A 12,097-nucleotide genomic window follows, 5' to 3' on the forward strand; every position below is an offset into this window, starting at 1 on the left:
AGGATGTCGCTTAGTGTGTAGTTTGGTAAGTTCTCGGGGGGGGGGGGGGGGGGGGGGGGCACCTCAACCCTAAACTCATTAAAATGAGTATAAGTAATGTATGGATGGATTATGTATATTTCACCGTTACAATAACATCACTTAACATTGTTTTGCTGCTCATGATTGGCTGATTGATATGAGTAGAAGTCGACTACATAATATCCTGAGATACAGAATAAACACACCAGTTGTGATGCACACCAATAAGTTCTGGTGCTACAGTCCACTCATAGTCATACTTTAACCACACACCTGTCAAGTTTAGTCACTACATCTTACACAACTGAAACTGGGTAGACACATAAAGATTATCAGGCTGTTGCTGTCCTGATTTTCCCCCTTCCTGACCAAGGAAGGCAAATGCCCAATTATCTTAAGTCTTATAAGATTATCCTGTAGTCTGAGGTGTGTTAAGAGCAAAATTGTCCCGACATTCTGCTCTGAAACGGGTTGTGGCAGACAATTATAAGTATTAAACTTGGTCAATAAATATGACCAAAAATCTTCACTTGTGTGGGAAAAGCCGACGACTCTTGAATTGTGACTGTGTGGATTGTGACATGGAATGGAATGCAGCCAATCAGAGAGCGAGCTGACTGGGGAGCAAGGAAGGATATAAAGTCAGTGTTCATGCCATCTCCAGTTCGTTATTTTTTTCTGTTAATAATAGTCACAAGACCACCATTATTCCCTCATTATGTATGTCCTCTGCCATGCTGGGTGTTGTATTTTCTGGTTGTTGCCATTGTTCTTCTAAATTTTTCTGGTTGTTCTTCTTTGTTTTTGTTCGATCACGTTTGATCATGCAAGATTTCTGGCTCAGAGGACAGTGATTCTGCAAAATACAAAATACATCTGGAGCATCAAATGATAGTTGCATTTTATAAGTTTTATTCCTTGCAAGGTAGGTGTTTCCATTATGCAGTCAAGCAACGCATTGAAGGAAAGACTTTGTATTGTTCTACAGAGCTTCATTTATACAGACGGATAAGCATAATTAAGTCATTTTAAAGGAAAGAATATGAAAACAGTTCTGACAAAGGAATACTATCTTCTAGGTCAGGTTCTCTTGCTGTCAGTGAATATTCACAATGTACAGAGTCAAGGACATAGCACAGAGAAATCACACATTCTCATTCTAGTAGTCACTGCCATTACTACAATTTTACTTGAGTGATTAGTATCCATGGTTGGGATAACACCCATCTGTGAACTAGTTCCCTCATTTTCTATCCATCTATCCACTGTTTATACCCACTTACTCCAGTGCAGGGTCGCTGGGGGGACTGGAGCCCAATGGCTATAGGGTGAAATGTAGGGTACAACCTGGACTGGTTACCCTTATTTTCATGAATTGCGCTCATAGAGCTCCTAATTAAACATATAGGTCCATTAAAGCATATTACAGTGTTTTTCCTATTACATATTCACACACAGAATTAGCACCACAGCATTGGTGGAGGAGCTACTATGCAAGGCACTAGCATGCTACAAATAACAACACAGACAACAAAGCATCAAACAAAATATGTTTGTTCCTGTTACCGTTTCTGTTGGGATTTTTTTTTTTTTTTTTTTTTTTTTGCATGATTTACAAGAATAAAATAACACCAGGTATGTTAATTTCATAGAACAAATATTGTTAGCATGCTTTGCTATCTTTCATAAGCTTTAATTATCTTTCTTGACTATTAATGGCACAAGAACTTTGATTTTTTTAATCTCAAGAGGCCATAAAATAAATTAATACCACTTTAATTAGTCAGACAATCATAATGACAACATTTAACAACAGGGATATCAAAGTGTAAATAAACCAAATGATGATAAGAGCTCTACATGTATGCAGTGATTCATACCATCAAAGTTAGTTAGTGTTAGTTAGTGCTTCAAAGATAAGGTCCTTTTTTTTATAAAGATATCAATGTTTTTCTATCCTTTACATAACTGCTAGTCCAACTTAAGCAGCTCTAACACTGGACAGGAGAATTTACAGTATGTAAAACAAGTGCACACATTTACAGAGACTCAAAAACACAAATCAGGATTGTTTGTTCGGCTCTGTCTTGTTAATTACTTTCCATTAGAGATGAATCAACCTGCCGCCGCGTGATTGGACTGACTACCACCAAACCAAACTGCTTGGCGACGAGTCAAGGAGAGTTGAGCACTGGGGCAAACCTTTTACTTTGGTCCCACCGCGAGCGCCTCATTACGACTGAATGACCCATGTGACTTCAAATGTCAAACTGTCCCACAACAACCACCCCCTCCCTTCCCTGACACCCGCCAAAATATTTCCCAGAAGTCCACAAATCTTGCGTTTCTCTTTTCTTGAGCAACGGCAAGAGAAAAAAAGAAAAAAGCAGCTTTCCATTCAAGTTAATGAGAATTATGCTAATGTAATGAGTGTTTCAAGAAACCAAAAGACCTTGCAGATTAACTGAACGCTCAATGAGGTACTTCTATCTGTAGGGTCCTTTTTTTTTTTTTTTTTTTTTTTTTTTTGAGTCTGGCCGAGTGCGATGGAGGCCCTTGCCAAAGTGTAGTCAGCAGCCCGTGAAGGCGTCTCCCTTCCATTGTCACACTAAAAGGGCATTTTCCCTTGAATCCTGAATCAGCGAGCGAGTTGGAATTTTTTTTTTTTTTTTTTTTTCGTCTTACTGGAGAAAACTTCTCAGGGTCTCCGGAGTCCAGCTGAACTCCTGATACTTCTTTGAAAAGAATGGGGGGCTTATTACGCGTTCAGCCGCATGACTGCGCTTCTCAAATCAACGGCAGCTAAAAACAGCTTTGCTCGCCTCTATATTTGCCACTGTTGTTGTTAGTCATTGTTTTTATTGGCCTAATTGAAGAGACTGACAAGAAGCCCATGGAAAATGACCAGTGAATCGAATGTCATTAGCTTTTCATGAATGAATTGCAGATTAATGTGTAAGGGAATAAAATGAGGATTACATTACAATGACCGTAGATATAAAAATTGATGAAGACTAATTTTAGCATTTTGTGAGGTTTTGTCCTGAATCGTGTTGCTGCTTCAGGCAGTGGTGCCTTTGTACTAACTGAAACTGGCTGAAACATTTTCCAGTTAATGTTTATGCATAGTCTCCATATGTAAATATGAATTCCACTTCTCACATACATACGTCCTAACACATCCAGGGGAAAACAGAGCTCCAGAGGCTGCCACTTCACCTTCCCCTTTCCTGATGAGGCCTAATCTCATCTAGTCTCTGCATGAAGTTCGTGTTGCTTTTTTAACCCAAACCAGATCTGCTATTAAAAGTCACTGAAGCTTAGTTTTCTCCCCCCTTGTGTTTATCTCTTCCTCCCTGTGAGAGGTCGAAGGTGAAGTAGCGCTCAAAGGGAAGATAAGCCTTTCTGCAGTAACCCCCTCCCAGGGTCTGTCTTTGGTACTTTAACAAGAAAATAATGATGACGGACAGTCGTGCACGATAGGCTGCAGCCTGCAGAGGTGGAAGTCACGCGAAGTGCTCTCTCCTGTCCTGAACAGATCTTCTGTCTATAAGAAGAAATCCAGCAGCAATGTTTTTCGACAGCAAAAGTGGGTTGAGACATGAAGTTCATGAGCAGCAGGGATTACTATTCAACTAGTCACCCTGCCTGGAGCTGCATGGTGGTGTGGAGGAGGGTTCCCAGCAATTCCCACCTTTCATGTTAGGGCCATGTGAGAGCATGTATGGTTGTTTGTCCCTTTTGTCTCTTTGCTAGTCATGTTATGGACTATCAGTCAGGGTGTACCCTGCTCCTCACACAGTGGCAGGTGGGTTAATCACCAGTCCCCCTGCAACCCTGAGTTGGATAAAGCAAATATGTAAAAAGATGGAAGTATATTCCTCCTGCTTCTGTTATGGCATACTAAAGCTGAACCATCAGCAATTTCTATGCTGCACAAACTGATGGACGTTAAGTAGCTAGATTGTATTTATATAGCACTTTTCTAGTTTTGTTGACCAATCAAAGTGCTTTTTGACTACACCACAATCACCCATTCACACACATTCATATGTTTCTTAACCTATGTGGACACATTTACAGTCTACGCAATGTTTTATTCTCTTGTATACACCCATTCACACACCAATGGATGCAAGGACACTCCAGCATGTGATCTGAGGAAGTCGGGGGTCAAGCCACTGACCTTCCCACTTGCAGATGAGCAGGAGGAAACCAAGTATGACACCACTTCCTAAATCCCTCCCTTTTTTCTCCACAGTGCAGTTTCCACATCTTTATTTTAGCTGCCATGATGCTCTTTTAATTTTTTTATTTTTTTAACTCTCCTGTTTGCAGCACAGATTTCATAGTATGAATGTTTAACATCTAAATCAAATATGATAAATAACCTGATAACATTGTCACTGATACATCTGCAGCCTTCTTTCTTCATAGTAAGTAAGCTGTCACAAGAGTCATGTGATTTCAGCTAATAACATTTTTATTTGATTTTACCCAGTGGAAAGACTTTTGAATATAAATATGTGCCATACAAATGTACTTTTACCAGAGAAGTGTTTCTCTTTCAGAAGGTTGTATAGATGGGAATCCGGTTGTGACAAAGATTTTGGGATGTGGAGTGAGTAGATTGACATAGCAAGCTGAAGTGGACAGAGATGCTGAGTGTCTTGATGGTTATCAAATATTTTACAGTCTTCAGTGTCTTAGAATTAGATATAAAGAGATGATGCAAAGATACAACTTTATTCTTTTTCATCTTTTGATCCAAACAATCTAAACTAGACACCTTCTGCGAAAACACCCTATTAGTTGGAGCCACAATTTCTGGATGGGTTGCAATACTTACCAGAGCTAATATCTAATATCTCACATCTAATACCAGTAAACAAATTTAATGATTCAAAGAATGTAGAGTTATTTTCTGATTTGTTTGATGACTGGCTGATAAGCCATCACACATAAACAAATTCAGAACAGGAATCTAATTACACATTTCCTTGTGTCTTATAGTTCATGAGACCCAATGTCCAACCAACCACTGCAAAAATATACATTTTCTTGTGTAGGTCTTCATTATTTTATTTTAGAGTTTTTTCCTCAGATACAATTACAAATATTTGATTATTGTCCTACATTTGGATATGTGTATTTATTTAAGGTAAAATTAAAATGGTTTAGACCAGTTTAGTGTGCCAGACAAAGCAATTCTACTATTTATTTATTTATTATTTGGAAAGACATCCACTACAACAGAATAGGAGGGCTACTGAAGAAAAGAAAAAATAACTTTGAGAAATAAATCAGAATTCTGAATTTTCTTTCTGAAACCCAAAACAAAATTTTTATTAAGGATTGTTTTTTTTATTTCTGAAAAAAAAGTCAAAATTCTGAGAAAAAAGTAAGAATACTGATTTAAATCACAGAACTCTGAGAAATAAAGTTGGAATTCTGACTTTAATCCCAAAATTCAGGGAAAAAGTAAGAATTCTGGCTTTAATCCCAGAATTCTGACTTTCTTCTGCTCATTAGGTTAACATTACACTCACTAATGTTTAGCTGATGATAGCAAGCAACTTTACACTGTTTTACCACACTTTCGCTCCTCTAACAACTATATATATATATATATATATATATATATACTTTTCTTTACTTTTTTGGGGTTTCAGAAAAAAGTCAGAAATCTGACTTTAATCATAGAATTTTGACTTTTTTCTTAGAATTCTGTGATTTAGGTCAGAATTCTTACTTTGTTCTCAAAATTCAATTTTTTTTTCTACAGCCCTAATGCTCTTCCGTAGTCATCCCCTTGTTCTGTTTTACAAAAAAAAAAAAGAGAGAAAAAACAACATAAATAGGAAGACCAAATGTGACACCTAGAATCATTTTTACCTTCACTTTATTTAAAGTTTTATCTTGATAAAGACCATACTGAAACCGGGGTTATAATTAAATTAGTTATAAGCTGTAACTTGTATCCCACATATACAAAATGGTAGTATTACAATATAATTTATTGTCTTTTGTTTCTGTTGTCATGTCCAGTAAACCTTAAAAAACACACCAAGTAAAGTGCCTTATTTTGTCACGTGAAAACAGATTAGTTGCAACAGTGGAGTGATCTGACCCTGGTGCCAAAAAATGTGAATATTCCAGAAAGAGGAGTAACTTAAGTCTTAAGCCACAGAAACATGCTTCTAAAACATATTTTTATGATTTTCTGGAGTTGTTTTTGTTAATGTGATGTAATTGGTTTAAAGTAAAACATACAAAATGTTGTTTGTGTCCCTTTATAACTGTCACTTTGCAGGTTGTTTATCTTTTTTCCAATTATCCAGCTAATGCAAAGTGCGAGTGTGCCGTTTAAGACCATTGTGTTGCTCATGAGTCTTGCAAGAGGAAGTCCCGTGAGATTCTCTGAACTGTAAATTCTTGGCTTATTGTTTCATGGGGGGGGTCCTTTGGGCCTGTAGCTGCTGCTGATACAGCATTCACAGTTTATCAGATAGTGGCATATAAAGGCAGATTAGGTCATGCATTAAAGACCCCTTTTCCACTTTAGCTGAACACTTTGTAAGGGCATTTGACAGAGAAGAAAAATCTTGACTTACAAATTGTGCTTCAGCAATGTTGTGAAGTTAGCAGAAGATCTTTTGCTGATAATAAATCACTGTATCACTGCAGACACAGTAATAGTCAGGGAATCTGTACATCCAAACAATGACAACTAAAAGCAAAAAGAGACAGTAGATAAGTAAAAGGAAGATTAAACTAAAACTCCCCCTTCAGCAGCTAATACAGCGTCAGGACTATTTGTTACTCCAGTCGTTATTTATGTCTTTCAGAGACAAGTTGTTGCTCAATATTCAGGACTATCATGTCAAGATACTTAAAAGTACATTTTTCTTTACAGTATATAAATGTACACATCAACATTCACAGTAAAAACAGACATAAAAATGTTTTATATCTGTTTATATAAATTTTGTTAAAGTTATACTTTTACTTTGCTGTTTGTACATATTTATTCAATGCATTGAAATGCATCAAACCTCTTTATGAAGTCATTGCTAATTCTTTCATTTAATCCAGGTGATGCACAACTAAACCATCTGTAATTTCAGCTATATGCAAGCACTTATAATATGCCTTCTAAGGTGCTATGTGCTATGAATGGATGCATGCATGTGAAATATACAAAAAAATCAAGACAATTATCTTGCAAGATTCAGTGTCTCATAACTTTAGGAATCCAAGAAAATATCTGTGTGGTCCTTTACATGCCACTAAAAAATGTTGCCACAACCTACACTGGAAACAATCTATTTCCTCCCCACCCACATCCCCCTCCCAACTGAAAACTAAAATCCCCTAACAGAAATAAAAGAGTCCCAGTGGCCCTAATTCTATTGAGAGAAGGAAGGGTGGAGGAATACCACCCTTCAAACATCATCTGTACTAAAAACAAACCACATAGGTCATTCTGTTATTATTTTGTTTATGTGGGCTGAATTCATGCTTCATAGTTGCAACGCTGTTTTAAAAAATGTAAAATGTAAAGAAAAACAAAAGACAATGATGAACCTAAATTTTACATATACAGAATTGTATACAAAGGTATACAATATTTTACATTTCATGTAAAGCATTAGCCTATCCTGAATTTGAGCAACAAGGTTGAAATGGGAGCAACGAAGCTCTGGAAAGGTAAGTAGTTCTAAAAAGAAAAAAGCCAAAGGAACATGCAACTAATTGGGTAAATTTACAACATGACAAGGCAGAGAAAGAGCACTACAAAGAGGCAGAGTCTCCAAGAAGGAAATACGGGCCCAGCAATCTGTGAAAAAACAGCATTTACTCACTACAAATTGTGAAGAAATTAAAACTTTGAATATCCCATCTACAATACATATTATTATCAAAGAATTCTGACAATCTAAAGACACAGATAAAATCTGTATTGGATGTCCATGATCCTTGATCATGAGTTTTCAAGTGTCTCTGCATCAAAAACAGGCATGATTGTATCTTGGAAATCACTGATGGGCTCAGGAAGACCTCCAGAAATCATAATCATGCAAGAAGAAGCCATTTGTTAAGATAATCTAGAAATGCCAACTTCTTATCTGGGCCAGAGCTCACTTAAAATAACATTTATGCTAAGTGGAAAACTGTTTTCAGATCAGACTAATCGAAACTCATCGAGCTATCAGTTCTCAGTTCAAAAGCCTACCCTGGTGGTGTGTATTAGGGTGAGAGAACTTGATAGGTACAATCAGTGCTGAAAAGTATATGCAGGATTTAGACTGACAAGTCCAGACTGGACCTTTTTCAGGGAAGACCTTGCAAATTTTAGCATAATGATGCTAAACTGCGTATTGCATCTGTTAGAAGAGGAGTTCAGCTGATGTACTGGTCTGCCTGCAGTCCAGACCTTTCACCAGCTGAAAACATTTGAGGCATCATGAAATTTCAAATACTTAACACAGTTTCCCAACTGCTTTTCAGTTGGGTGTGCAATACACACACACACACACACACACACACATATACATACAAACACACATATATATATCTATATGTCTATATATAGATAGATATATAGATATATATATATATCGGAATCTGATTTATTGTTAGCGAGAGGGTCTGAATTGGCATAATTGCTTTAAAGTAGAGTTTAGACTCAGACCATATATGGCAGTATATGATGAAAGAAAAATGGAGACTCAACCCCTCAAACAAACACATACCAAACTGTCCCCTTGCAAACTCTCACAAAAAAAAAGACTCCAAACTGCGAGACAGCAACAGCAGATCTCTCAAGCATAACGTTCTCATCATGTTGCCACAACACTGTCAGAATGTGTCACAGCTCATCGTCCTGCTGCAGATAAAAGTGACACAGGGGGTCTGGGCACACTTGAACAATCACTCTGAAAAGTGGAGAAGGATTTTGGCGACATGGGAGAATGAGCAGTGAAGCACTCCATCAACGGTCACTCCTGAAGCTTTTTCTTTTTTTCTTTTGTTTTACTTGAATTTCAGAGAAATAAAGAAATTCCATCATTTGACATTAAAAAGCTGTGCATCTCACCAGGTTGTTTTCAGGTTAATTCTCACAGCTCTCAACATTGTTTTCACCAGTAAACTGTTTTGATTCTAAAATTCTGACAACCATTTGCAGTAAAAACAACAGCTAGACAGCCATCTGTTGTTTTGCTTAGCGGAAACCAAAGCAAAGCTAAAATAATAGTGTAATGGCAGCAGAGATGTGTATCTATTAAATCATTTTTAACAGTACACCGCTGTAGCAAGAAATGATCATATTTGACATGTAATTTGATATTATATACCAGTTTGTTTCAATTTTCATATAAAAGGTAATAAATGCTGCTTTATTAATCTATTATGAAGGCAAACGTTTGACCAAAACGAAAAATTACCATTCTATAGTTTTTATTTTCAGCACTGACAAAATTGCATTTATCTACTGTTACTTGTTAACTAACTGTATTAAATTACACACTGTAAAATCTAACTGGCAGCCGGCCTCTCGCCTGCTAATTGCTGGGACAGGCTCCAGCTTTTCCATAACCCTGAACTGGAATAAACGCCACAGAAAATGAGTGGATGGATGGAAATCTAACATGTGTGAAAACAATGTTGCCTAAAGCAAATTAAGTTTTAGAAACTTGAATTAACTGGAACTATTTTAATTGGTGGAATTTAAATTTTACTGAGTAAACTGTGTCTGAATCCATGTAAATTAGAGGTGATGCTTCTCATTATGATTTTAAATTAATTAAATCAATAATTGAGCTTAAACTTTTTCAATTGGTTTGCAGCAGGAACTTGGTGTCACATTGTGGACCTTTTTGTTACAGTGCAGCAGCTGCATTTAAGCTGCATGCAAGTACAACTGAAATGTCAAAATTTACCATAAACACACATTTTTATCTAAGTAATTGTTGACATGACTTGAAAAGTGAAGACTTGAAATTACCTAGCAGCAATATTAGAGAACAGTCACATACAATGGCCAAAATTAACAAAAATAATAATAATATTTATTTTTCATTATCAGTGAACATTATAAAAGTTAATCTGTATTTTTCATGTATAAAGTTGCCTAAAGGCTGTGACTAAGGTGAAAGATGGATTATGACTGATATGAGATCAATAAATTGACTAAAAATGTTTTCCTGTCTTCTTTGCTGAGCCCTTATTGGCTATTAGTTTTTTTTTTTTTCGCTATCTCGAGGTAATAAGAACCTTTTTCTCGTGATAACGGAATCATTTATCTTGTTATCTTGAGAAACCAAAGTTTGTTTTCTCGAGATAACAAGATGATTAAGATGGGCTCAAAAGTATGTGACACCTGATTTTAATAATCAAAACAGACCCCATGACAGCTGATGGGAGGGGCTACAGTCATGGTGTAGATGTGTAATTATGTGAATGAGTGGTTGGTAAAACTTAACAGTCAGACACGTTGCAATTTCAGTCTTTGTCAGACTTGATAGAAGTAAAATCAGACGTACTGATCAGTGATGAATGTTCCTCGAACTGATGTCAGCTTGTGTCTGTTGCTGTACTGAAGCATCCCAGTACAGAACAGCTCTGTTGCCCCTTGGATCCACCAGTTGAGCTGTTGGGAGAGAAGAAGATGATGCATCTGTGATGTGCTTCTGTTATATCCACTATGATTTTATATGACAAAAGAAAACTGTGGGGTTGATTCTTATTTTTCTTTAGAAATCCAGTCTTCCAGTTGCAAGCATCTACATTTTTCATTTCATATTCTTTTAAGGAAGCAAATTTAAATCCAGACTGAATTTGGAATTTCCAAATCTCCATATCATGTCTTCTCAAAACCTGTATCATAGGTTAATTTAAAAAAAAAAAAAAAAAAAATTTCAGCCAGGAGGAATACAATACACAATTGACTGGTTCAACTGGGGTCAAATGTATGTGCTTGTCCTCAGTGTGCTGCGTCTAATGGTCGACATGCTCTAATAACTCAGACTGAACTCTAATTAAATTCTAGGCTTGGTGGGTTTTCTTTGGGTTTAGCTGAGTCCCTCCTTCAGTTGTGGATCATTAAGATACATCCACTGAAAACGGTTTTGGGTTTTAATATTTATCTTATGTAAATATGATCCTAAATATCTACAACAGGTCTTTTAAACCTAAAAACTGGGAAAATAAATAAATAAAAATAAATAAAACAAACAAGAAACAAATGTTTGCCCCTACTTAATGCAAATGTATGAGTGAGAGTGTGATGAAAAATAAAACTTGATACTTCAGCATAACTTTTTTCAGTCTTGGCTTTCATATTTAGTGTCTTTACCTTATTTAAAATAGTAATTGTGCTCTGTGGCTTAAAGCTTCTCTTTCTCTGATGCACCTCAGATCAGTCTCAGTCCAGGATGTGGGATGTAGTGCATAAAGGGACTCATGAGATTTTTTCTTTCAGCTTGTTGCTTGGTTGCTGTACTAACTGTAAATATTTATTTAATTGAAAGAGAAAAATATATGAAAAAGACTCAACAATAAAACAAATCACAATATAACTGACATTTTCCGTAGTCTATTAAAAATGATATATATGTATAGATAGATAGATAGATAGATAGATAGATAGATAGATAGATAGATAGATAGATAGATAGATAGATAGATAGATAGATAGATAGATAGATAGATAGATAGATAGATAGATAGATAGATAGATAGATAGTTTTTTATGAAAAGTGTGAACAAAATAAATTAAAGAGTTTAAATACTGTAACACTTTAAATTTAGGTCCCTTCCATTGGAGGATATTTTCTTCTTCTTTTTTTTCCTACTGTTTTAAATTGAAATGCTATTACATGTATTTTTCAAGACATACTAGATCTTGAATTTACAATATTGACGTTTGTTTCTATTACTTCATTCAGTTGTCAACTAAACTACATTTAATTTACATAATGTTAGTTTTTGATCCAAATGTTGTTAAAATGTAATTAATGATATTAATTAATTACAAAGCCTGTAAGTCAGGAAATCAGTAAAGATAAAACAA

This window comes from Melanotaenia boesemani, chromosome 16 (genome assembly GCF_017639745.1).
Source record: "Melanotaenia boesemani isolate fMelBoe1 chromosome 16, fMelBoe1.pri, whole genome shotgun sequence".
Taxonomy (NCBI): Eukaryota; Metazoa; Chordata; class Actinopteri; order Atheriniformes; family Melanotaeniidae; genus Melanotaenia; species Melanotaenia boesemani.